This window comes from Alligator mississippiensis, chromosome 2 (assembly GCF_030867095.1).
Source record: "Alligator mississippiensis isolate rAllMis1 chromosome 2, rAllMis1, whole genome shotgun sequence".
NCBI classification, from domain to species: domain Eukaryota; kingdom Metazoa; phylum Chordata; order Crocodylia; family Alligatoridae; genus Alligator; species Alligator mississippiensis.
In genome coordinates, this window is record NC_081825.1 from 41,256,452 (window position 1) to 41,267,687 (window position 11,236).

General features: G+C 45.7%; 1 non-coding gene across 1 annotated transcript; it reads right to left on the bottom strand.

Moving 5' to 3' along the window:
- Positions 1-2,270: 2,270 nt before the first annotated feature.
- On the bottom strand, positions 2,271-2,389 carry LOC132248901 (5S ribosomal RNA). Its single transcript, XR_009460381.1, has one exon. It is a non-coding gene; the product is annotated as a 5S ribosomal RNA (ribosomal RNA).
- Between the last annotated feature and the right edge of the window lie 8,847 nt (positions 2,390-11,236).

An 11,236-nucleotide genomic window follows, 5' to 3' on the forward strand; every position in this document is an offset into this window, starting at 1 on the left:
GCGTAGTGAGACAGGGCCATGGAGAGCCCTAGTGCTGGAGAGGGCACAGATCAAAAGAGGTAGGGCCCAGAGAGGACAAGGGGCCAGATTACAGCAAGGCCGAGACCTAACAACGTCTATCCCATCTGTGAGGCTTGGGGCATAGTAAAGGGGTGGTTGGAGCCACGCATAGCCCATAAGGCTAGGGTGCCCCTGCAGCACCCATTGCAGAATGGTACCCATGAGGGGTCCGGGAAACCACAGGGACTGAGTGTTCATCAAGACATGACCAAGAGGGTGTAAAAGGCAGCCTCTGAAATATATGGTGTCATCAAAGACATGGCGGGTGAGAATTTGAGGGTGCCCTTGGGCCATCTTGGCATGGGAAGGGGGCCTGGAGGAGATCAACCCTCCTGCAGGACCCCACACCATGACAGCACCCCACCACCATTTTGAAGTGCTGGACACTGAATACACAAGATGCTGCAGGTACCTCCAATAGCTGCTTTAATTAAAGCACCCCCTCAATCCCCAGAGCATGTGTAAAGATGTTCCTTGTGCCTAGATTTTCAAAAGGCACTTGAGAAGTATGGCATTAGGGATGGTTAATTGATGCTGCACTTCCTGTGGTGCCCTTTCAACTTGCCAGCATGCAAAGAGCCCAGCATCAGGGAGCTATTCCCTCAGTTGGGCTTCCTACACTCCTGGCCCTTTAAAAATGTGTTTCAGAGCCCAGCATTGGGGAATCTTTCCCCAATGCTGGACAACCCTACATGTCTTTAAATTTGCTAGTGTAAGAGATACTGGTATCAGGAAACACATGCAAACAGCTTTAATCAAGGCAATTTCTGCCACTTTAAAAGCACGTTAAGGTCAGTAACATGTATTGATTGATAACTTTAGTCCACTTTAAGTGGCAAACATCATCATGTATATATGCCCAGGGAGCTGTTCCCTGATCTGTACCAGCATGTTTATATCAAAGAGTAATGTCAGCCAACCACAAAGATATTCCAGACTAAATGTGGAACATGTTTGTGGCTGGTTTGCCATTTTTTTTTTTTCAGCTGAAAATTGCTTGCATATGAAGCATGTTACAATTCACCGCACAACTGATGTAACAATAATGCAATAAATATAATGTCTGCCAGGAACATTGGACTTTTTAAACCCAAGATGAACTTTCTGGAGCCCTTTGCTAAATCTGCAAAAGTTCTTAGGTGCGCAAATACTAAGCAGTGTGGTGCCTGAGCATTAGTGGAAAAAAAACAGCTCTAAGTTTGCAATGAAAGCTCCTTATATAATGCATGGGAATATTTAGGTGCCTCAGAATAGGATTCAGAACAATCAGCACATTTTGACACCTAAGAAAGCCAAAAGGAAGTGCTGAGGGTAGGAGGGTTCCTTTAACTATGATCTTTTCTGGCATCTGAATGTGTTCTCCAAGTCGCAATATTAAGATACCTAAACATTCAGTTATTATAGATTGGTTCAACTTTGGTCAGATTCTTCACTTGTACCTTCTAACCATACACCTACTTTCACTGAATTTATGTAGGGATTCATTGGTTTTGGTAATCATTTGCTCATTGAACTGCAATCCAATATTTAGCCTAACTTATTTAATGTATAGATTTGTTCTCCACAGATGTAATGACTTATTGTTAGTTTTGTTCAATAGCATTACTAGTAGGAAATATGTAAAGCATTGCTACAGGAAATATGTCCTCTAGGTTTTAGGTTTTTAAGTGATTTACTAACATGTATAAAAAGATGTTCAATCACATTTCTTTATGCGAGCAACATGGATGAAGAACCTTTTTAGGCCCTTACTGGGTACCGGGCTGGCTAGCCTAAATGGTTTACTCTCTTCTTAATTAGCTTTTGGTTCTCATGGCCAAATCCAGACAGCTTTATCCTATGCAAAATTTATGAGAGGGGGTCAGAAGAAAGACTTTTGACTTTTAAGAGACCTTTATTCCCCGGAGGGTGATGACTCGGAGCCAGTCAAAAGCATGTACAAGGACGCCCGAAGCTCTGGGCCTCATGTACAAGGCCTGGGCTCGTGGCCTGCAAGGCCTGCCCGTACACTGTAGACAAAAAAAAAAACAACCAACACAATGCACATAAGGACTATTTACAGTATTTACAGTTCTGCCAGCAGGGACACCCATGGAGGCCTCCGGGGTCGACCCGCACGAGCAAAAGTCCAGGGCCTTGGCCCGCTTGACGCGTCTCGAGCAGCCGGTGGCATCACAGAACGAGGATCAGGCATCCCGCCATGGGCGGGTGGCCTGCAGCACCTGGGATTCCCAGGCGGTCTCCCATCCAGGTACTAGCCGGGCCCGGGACTGCTTAGCTTCCAAGATCGGACGGGATCGGGTGCGATCAGCCCGGTCTGGCTGTAGGCCAGAAGAAAGAAAAACCCTGCAAATTCCCCATAGTTAAGATTATGCAATATCATTCTGCTGAGAGAAGATTTATTTCAAAATATTAGCAAGTTGAGGACCCTGCTCCCCATCAATATGATCCTGCAGAACAGCTAGAGTTACCAAACCAAGTAGATGGAGATTTCCTTTGCATCATAGTAGAGTAAATAGAACAACTCTCAAGTTGCATGTCCGCCTTTTGTGCTCTGTCATTTCCTAGGACATCTTAACTGTTTTCAAGTGCTGGGTCCCAAGTTATGTTGTTTATACTGCCATATATACGACTTGTTGGAGCTGGGAATTTATTATTCCTTACTGAAAAAAAAAGGACAAATAGTAATTTGGAGACCTGTTGGGAGTCAGTATGTTTATTAGAATTCTGCTGATGTTGGAGGGTGGGGAGGAGAGGTTATTCTTAGCATTAAACTAACTACAGAACTAAAAAACTCTCGGTTTGTGCTCTGAAGATTGCAGGTTGGAAATGGGTTCAAGTTTTGCATGCAAGTCTGGGAATCCTTAACAACATAGGGGTGCCTGGGAGTTCAGCTGCCGGGCTGAGCTGGTAGTATTGGTGGCAGGAACTATAGGTAGACTTTCCCTTTTTATTCTGAAGCTTTAATTAAAAAAAAAAAAAAAAAGCTTTAATCCACACTGCAGCATATTTCATGGATATTTTTGTAGATATTAGTCCTGTGATCTTCCAGGATTTTCCACCTTGTTATGTTCTAGAATTTTTTTTTTCTTTATGAAGTTAGGTTGATAGCCTCATGAAAACCTTTGACCTCTGTCTCTGTGTGTAGAAATGTAGATTGGTTGATTGCATATGGTGGCTATCTACTCATGTACTGTTAATCTGAACTGTCCTTCATTTAGTTTCAAGATTTCTCTCAAGATTTACGTTTTAGTTGACAAAATTCCAGTCTCTGCTCAAAGTTGGCCATTTGTTTCAGGTCCTCTGTCAGAGCCACCTTACTATTTATATACACAGATAATAGCCAATATAACTGTGAAGCTCATTTGAAACATCCAGCTCTCCACAGACATGTTTCATTGAAATAAAAAGCAAGCAGCAGGTAACATAAAAACCTGCCCAACATTTTACTTTCATATGTAAATTGCATCTTCTTTTGGATTACAGTAATATACTTTCTCTTTTTGATACCATATGTCTTGTTTTGTCTTACATCATACATTTAACTGTCTAGTAGAGAGATTGGGGTCAGCACTCATCAAACTCATGCATGAGATGCTAAAGCAAGGAAAAGTCTGACTAGAAAAAAATAGCTTGATGTTATGAGGTTAAATGCATTAAACATTAAAAAAAATCAGAACTGTACAATTTTTATTTGATTATATTTTATTTTGGAAAGCTTCACCCTAACTTGGAGGCAACACCAGATTACAATAAATAAATGTATAGCTATAGCATAACAAGGGAGAAAGCCCTGGAAGATCACAGATACCCAAAACTCATTGATCAGCATCTAAACCTTTTGATGTTTTGCATCCAATCAGTTGTGGGGTGAAGGTTTTGATGAAGAAGGGCTTGCTGTACATTTGTGACCACATTCACTGTTTTTTCTAGTGGTAATTCAAACACATCTCCTAGGTTTTCAGTTTTCTACTGACTTCACTTTTAGTTTTCTATTCATAAATTCATAGTTTGTAAGGCCAGAGGGGACCTTGGAAGATCATCGGGTCCAGCCCCCTGCACCAAGCAGGAAAGATAACTTGGCTGACCCCAGAAAGGTAACTGTTTAGTCTCCTCTTGAATATATCCAGGGTAAGGTGATTGCACCACCTCTGGAGGGAGCTTATTTCACAGTCTAGACACTCTGACTGAAGAATTTTTTCCTGAGCCTGAATCAATCTTCTTCACTATTCTCACTAGTTCTCTTCCACATTTAGACTTCACTCATTCACTTCTACTACCCCAGCTTCTGTTTCCTCATCCAACTGAAATGGCTTTTGAATCCATCTAAACCAATAAGTCACTTTGCCTTTGAGCAGCTTGTTTTAAATCCCCCTAAAATGACCCATTTTATAGTACCTTGTGTAATAGGCAAAATGGCAGGGGAAAAAAGAGGCCTCCTAGGCAAGCCATCAAATCCAGTTCCCTGTGTTCACAGGAAACCATTTATCCACAGTCCTAAAACTGATTTATTCCTTATACACCACAGCCACACAGCACATAATGAATACATCATGCCATGCATAAAAAAGCAGGGGAGGCAAAGGTACTGACAATACACCAAAAGAGTAAAAAAGGATCAGGAAGAATCAAACATTAACCACCCCCCACCCATAATCTGCAGAAAGCAAAACAAAAGTCATAATGATGATATTCAGAAATGAAGGAGAGAAAAAGAAATTGAACAAACAGAGAGAAAAAAAACGGAATAACTGGGCATGTCTACACTAGACACTTTATTCGAGATTGGTGCAGATTTCTGGACAGTGGGCACATCTACATATGCTCCTGACTGTGCAGTTGTTACTGCACAATCATTTACTACTTGCTTTGGCTTTAGCAAGTACTAAATGACTGCACAGTAACCTCTAGTACTGCACAGTCCTGGAGCCTTATGGGTCGTTTCCAACCCTATTGCCCAGTAGCAATAAGCTACTGTGCAGAAGCTCATTGCTACTGCATAGTAGCAGTGGCATCATGGTTTGTGCCCACTAATGCTGTGTTACTGTATTGACAAGCTACGTCGCCATAGTTTGTCACTATGGCAACATAGTGCCTCATGGAGATGTGCCCAGTAAGGATCACTGTCTACATGTGCAGACTCTTACTGTACACTAATTGGTTCTAATTGTGAGTAAATTTGCTACCTATAAATATAAGTAGCAAATTAATTACTGCACAGTACAGTGCATGTAGTTGGCCAACTGGGAGCAAACAGGGCATCAGGGAGCAGGACAGGACAATTCCCCCCTGTCCTGGCAGCAGGGAGCTACCAGCACCCACTCTGCAATGGCAATCACAGAGTAGGGGCTGGGAGCTTGTTTCCAACCCCTGCTCTGTGATCAAGGAGCAGGGGATGGGAGCTCCCTGCACAGGGAGAGTTCCCTGCCCATCCTACAGCCGGTTGGGACCTGTCCGTGACCTTGACAGTTTTTGGCTAGCCTCAGAAGGCTGCATGAGCCTTACAGTGACTGAGGACTGGCCCATTTCAGGCAGTCCCCAGCCAGCTCTGAGCTACACATGCAGATCTCCCCACACAGCCTGGAGCTGCCTGGGAACTGTCCCAGTCAGGTGCATGTCTCAGCCCCATGCCCTGATCAGGAAATCAAGGTGCGGCACTTGGAAAGAGTTGGGGGGGGGGGCACTTCCCAGCCCCCTGCCCCAATCCATCATGGGGCAATTACCAGCAAGTCCCCAGCTGGACAGGGAATTCTCACTCAGTCAGGGGTTCACTGCTAGCTGTCTCACCAGAGGATCAGGGCAGGGGCTGGTGCCTCCTTCAGCTCTTTCTTATCCCCCCACCCCCAACTGGGGAGCTAGGTCAGACAGCTCCCAGGGGAAGGGAAAAATCTCCCAGCCCCCACAAGGAGACAGCTATCTCCTGGCCCTGTGCTCCTTGCCAGTCCCTGAGTTAGTACCCAGGGGGAGTTTACAGTTTTCCCTGGTTGCTGAAGGGTGTTGGTGCTAGGCTGGAGGGGGTAGGAGCAGACTGTCGCCAGGAACAGCAAATTTTCTCCCACATCACTGAATGTGTAGACTTCTGCCCAGTGTGGATTCCATACCACAGCATCTTCATGTGTAGATGTGCCTACTGGGCATAGTTTGAATAGACACAGGGATAAAAGGATAGATTTCAATACAAATATTGCCTCTTAATAGAACTGGTCAAAAGCCACCACATGGCAGTAACTATTAAGTAGCCTTTCCTGCTTCATAGATATCATAATCCCTATTAACAACAACATAATTTTTGAATGCATGCCCTGACTGGAATGTATATATAGGAGCTGAATTAATTTTATTCCTCTATGGAGAGTCAGCATATGATTTATAAACATTAAAATCTCATATAGGGACTACTTTGTGAACTAAAATGAGATGTAAGCAGTGCACAGACCTTTGGCTGAGCATCTTCATGGAAGTAAATTTCAGTCCTAAGAGAATTAACATATTATGGAGAAAAACTATCATATAGGATCCAAACAAATAATTCCAAATTTAACTAGCTAGAACTAAAATTGCCTCTACCTGAACCAGGTAGATAGCAGGTCTTATTAATCTTGGGAAACCTGTCAATCACGATCTCATGTGCAATTTGTTTACCTGCAAAGATTATGATATTTATTCAATATAAAACTTGAATTTGGGTCCTTTGTTAGAGCAATTCATGCAGGTATACACTTAGTCATAGTTCTGAGAAAAGACTCTGAAGATGCATACTTTGAACTGAAGAAGTGGATTATTTTTCAAGTTTAATGTTTTATCCTGATCAACTCTTATTCATACCTCCATACTTCCTATGGATATCTTTGAGCAAATGTTGTTATAATAACAAAAACAGTATGATCCAAGCTTTCTTTATGAGAATGAGCCATGCAAGCTTTGGTGTGCAGCAAATTACCTCAGGTAGGATAGAAAAGGCTGAGGCCAGCACTGGGCTGACCCAAGAAGCCTTACCTCGGGTCCTGGGGGCCTCCCTGGGCTGCAGTAGCTGCAATTCTGACGTGGAGCTTAGGCAGCAGCCACAGAATGGCTCCAGTTGGCCTGGCATCATTTTTGACCAGCATACACTGCCTGTGTGTGCACTAGTCTGTTTTTTGTTCCACAGAAAAAAACCATGGCAAAAAGGTGGAGCAGCACATGCACGGGCAACATGCCCTTGCAGGGTGGAGAACATCTAAATGTGCAGTGTATGGTGCCCCAGCCATGTTTGTGGCACCACATACCACACAGCCACACATGTCTGGATGTGGATGATGGGAGCAAATTTGCTTCTGATGAGGGCTCACATGAAGATGTGTTCCCAGATGCAATGTACTGTTCCTTAAGGTACATTAATTGCACATGTAGAGCCACCCATTGAAATGATGGTTATTCTGATATGGAGCTTTCTGCTTTTCTTTTAAAGCTGTTTCACTTTAAACCACTGAACATTTACCTGACATGTTTACTGCAGAGTAGACTAATTAGTGCTGCAGTAAACATCTCAGTGTCTACATGTGCATGGTAATCAGGCTGAACTAAGCTAATAAACTCTGAAGCAGGGTAGTACTTGTAAATAGAACTACTGCGCTGCTGAGGAGCTCCTCAGCAGGCACATGTAAACACTGATGCGGCTGGTTGTGTCACAAGGGTGCTTTAGTTTAGGGGCTGACCCCACACTGCAGGCCCCACACTGAAGCACTCTTTTGCCCCAGCCAGCCCCTCTGCAACATGTTGAACTGGGTCAGAGCAGCCCTGGGCTGATCGGCTGACTCCTGGGGTTCAAAGTGCTGCAGTCCTAGGCATACCTTCAAAAGACACGCCCTGGAGGAATAAACTCCTAGCAATAAATCCCAGAGTTTATTGCTTTGCATTAAGTGCATGTGTCGATGCACTCCCAGAAGAGTACTTGAGCCACAAAGCTACTGAGTATACATTTTTACATGAAGAACAGGAGTGACTTGTCTTTGAATAGGGTGGAACAAAGGCACCTAACTTTGAAAGTGGAGAAATGTAGATACATGTAAACATATATAACAATCATTGTCAATTAAAAAAATATGCTTGACACTTCTTAGAGCAATTTGTTTGTTTCAGGCAAAATATGCTGTGGCATTACAGGAAATAACTATTATATTTAAAGTTATTTGCTTGAGCTATGTTGTAGGTATTTGGGTAGACTAAACAGGAGTAGCTGGATAGCAAGATACATATCCATTTACTTCTTCAGCAGTCTTGAAAAGCCCATCTTTTGTTTCACTGCAGATCACTTGAGAACTTCCTATCAAAAGGTGCCATACTTTTTTTACATGTAAGTTTCAAGAATTTATAGGATATTTTTAAAAGATTACAAAGATTAGCATTTGTGAAGTTTAGGGATTCTAGGATTAAATAGACATGAATAATAATAGCTTGCATGTTTTATATTCCAAACTGGGCTTCAGTGAAGCTTTCTGTTTTCCCACTGATGAACAGCTCTATTTCCTTTGAAAACTGACCATCTGAAAACTGAGATGTGCTATTACACAACAGAAAAGGATCTAGGGGAGGGAAACTTTGAAGATTCTTCAGTAAATTCAAAGGCAGTTTCACTTTGGGGGAAATACAGGTTTGTCTATTTTTTTTCCCTGGAGGAAGTCACATTTTTGAGCTGGATAGTTTTCTATATTCCTTTTTTCATTTAGTTTCATTATGCTATGACTCTGCAACAGTGCCTCCAGATCACTAATCAACTTGCAATTGTACAAAGAAACCCAAAGAAAGAAGTTGGTAAGGGGTATGATAAAAATATCTGGTGGGACATAAAGTAATGAATGGGTGTGTCTACACATGGGCATTTAATGTGCATTATCCCCATTTAAGGTGCATTAAGGGCATGTCTCTACATGTGCACGCCCATCTTAAACATGGCAATTTTAGGCTAATCCTGACTAAATTTGATGCACCTTAAACTAAATTTGATACCTACATAAAAGTATCAAATGTAGGTGTGATTAGTTAAAGCACATTAACGCACTTATAGACAAGTTAATGTGCATAAATGCAGGGACATTAGTGCTGGGTCTGCCCAGCAACTAGGGGGCCGGCCACAGCCCAGCCCCAGAGCTCCTGGCTGGCTGCCTCTCCTCATCCAGGGCTGGGCTGCTCACTGGAAGTCCTTAGCTGCAGACTATAAAAGCCTCCAGCTATTTTGTGCCTTGGGGCACGCAGCACAGGGAGCCTGAAGGAGCCAGTGTTGTCTGCAAGAGCCCACCAGGCCACATGTACTGCCCTGGACAGGACCCAGGCAGTCTTTGCCTGGCCTGCCTCCTAGATAGAGCTGTTGCTTGGCCACAGGTGAGTGTTGCAAAGAGCTGCAGCCTATTGTGTCCCTTGCCCAGCCCTGAGATTCCCCCAGGGCTGCTGGCCCTCCTCTATGTGGTAGCTGCTTCCTGCAGGTCCTCGACCCCGGCTCTGTCTCTTTGCAGGCACTGTGGTAAAGTGACTCTGCTGTGCAGGTTGCAGACCCTGCCCATGCCCCTGTCCTCGGTGCTGCTGGCAGCCCTCTAGGGGCAGCATCTCAGGGACAGCTGCATGGGGGCCCAGAGAGCTGGTGTGAGGAGCATGTCCAGAATGTTGTTCCACAAGGCCACGTACCTCCTCCTGGCTCTGCCTGTGTGCCCACAACCATGCCGAGCACTCAGGCCCCCAACTGGAGCTGGGAGGAGATGCATGGCCTTATGGTACTCTGGGGCAGGGCCAATGTCCAGAGGCAATTGCGTGGGGTGGGTGCTTGAATGTCCACAGTTATGAGGTCATATCTGGTGGGATGCATGTGTGAAACCACTCCCAGACAGCGTGGGAGTGCCGCAGGAAGGCCAAGATTTGTAAGCACAGTGGGCAGCTGTGACTGAGTTCATTCATCAGTCTGGTTATGCCCAAAAGACCATGCCCATCATACATGAGCTAACCCACATTTTGGTGCCCTGAGATACAGGCTTCACTCCTGTGGGTGCCACCAGCAGGGGTGGCCTGCCCTCACCTGCAACCCCCATCTCTGGTGACACATCATCAGAAACTCCACCCTGCTTCTCCCACTTCCCTGGCTGCTGCACCCACTGACAGCTTGGAGAGTCCTGCCTAACAGCTGCCTTACCCTTGGCCCAGCCCCACAACTTACCATGACACGTGGCCAGCCATGCCACCACTGGCTGCCAGCTCCTCCCCAAAGAAGGCCCCTGGCGGGGTGCTGGTCTGCCGCACACCACAGGCCACAGACACTGGGAGCAGCTGGATACCATTGCTGATGAGGATCCCCATGCCAAACTACCAGCCTCACCAGCCCCAGACACATGGTAAGTCCTTCACTGAGGCAGGTCCCTCCCAGTACCCAGCCCAGAACCTGGCCCTGGCTCTGGCCCCTACCCCAACTCCCTGCCTGGCTCATGTGCACTCCCTTGGCCTCAGATTCCCTTCTACAGCATGCAGAGAGGCAGGACACAATTCAAAACTTTATCGAGTACACAGCTCCACAGTGAGCACAGACCTTTCACACACTGAGGACAGAATTGATGCTGGCAGTGATGTCTTCCTCAGTGACAGAGGGCAGGGACATGTAGCACTGCAATAGGTATCCCTTGAGGCAGCAGTGGAGGTTGGGGGGCATCCCAGGCTTGCCCCCCATGCCATCGTAGCTCAAGGTCCTGAACCATGAGCATAGGTGTGCCCATGGCACCAGTAGGATTATCATCAGCAGGATGTAGTGGCTTGGGCAGCCCTCTGCTTGCACAAACATCTCATCACGCATTTCCTAGGGCACATGCAGCAGGAGCATGCTTGGACCACAGTGGTGGCATTGGGAGAACACCTCCATGGTACCTCCCCAGAATGGACCCCAGTGGAGAGGGCGGAAACACAGCCAGTACCTTGCCCCAGTTGTCCAGGAGCCCCACATGTCATGACCCTGGGCATTGTGTGCTGGGCAGCAGCACAGAAGAGCAGCTGGCTTGCAGGGAGGTGGGGAGTGGAGTTTGGAGCTGCAGCAGCAGGTACTGCCAGCAGCTTAGCCTGGCCTGCCCTGGGAAGGGGGCAGTTGAGGCAGACTGCCTGCAGTCAGCACCCAGCAACCCAGTGACCCCAAGGGAGAAAGCAGGGTGGGGGGATTGGCCAGCAGCCA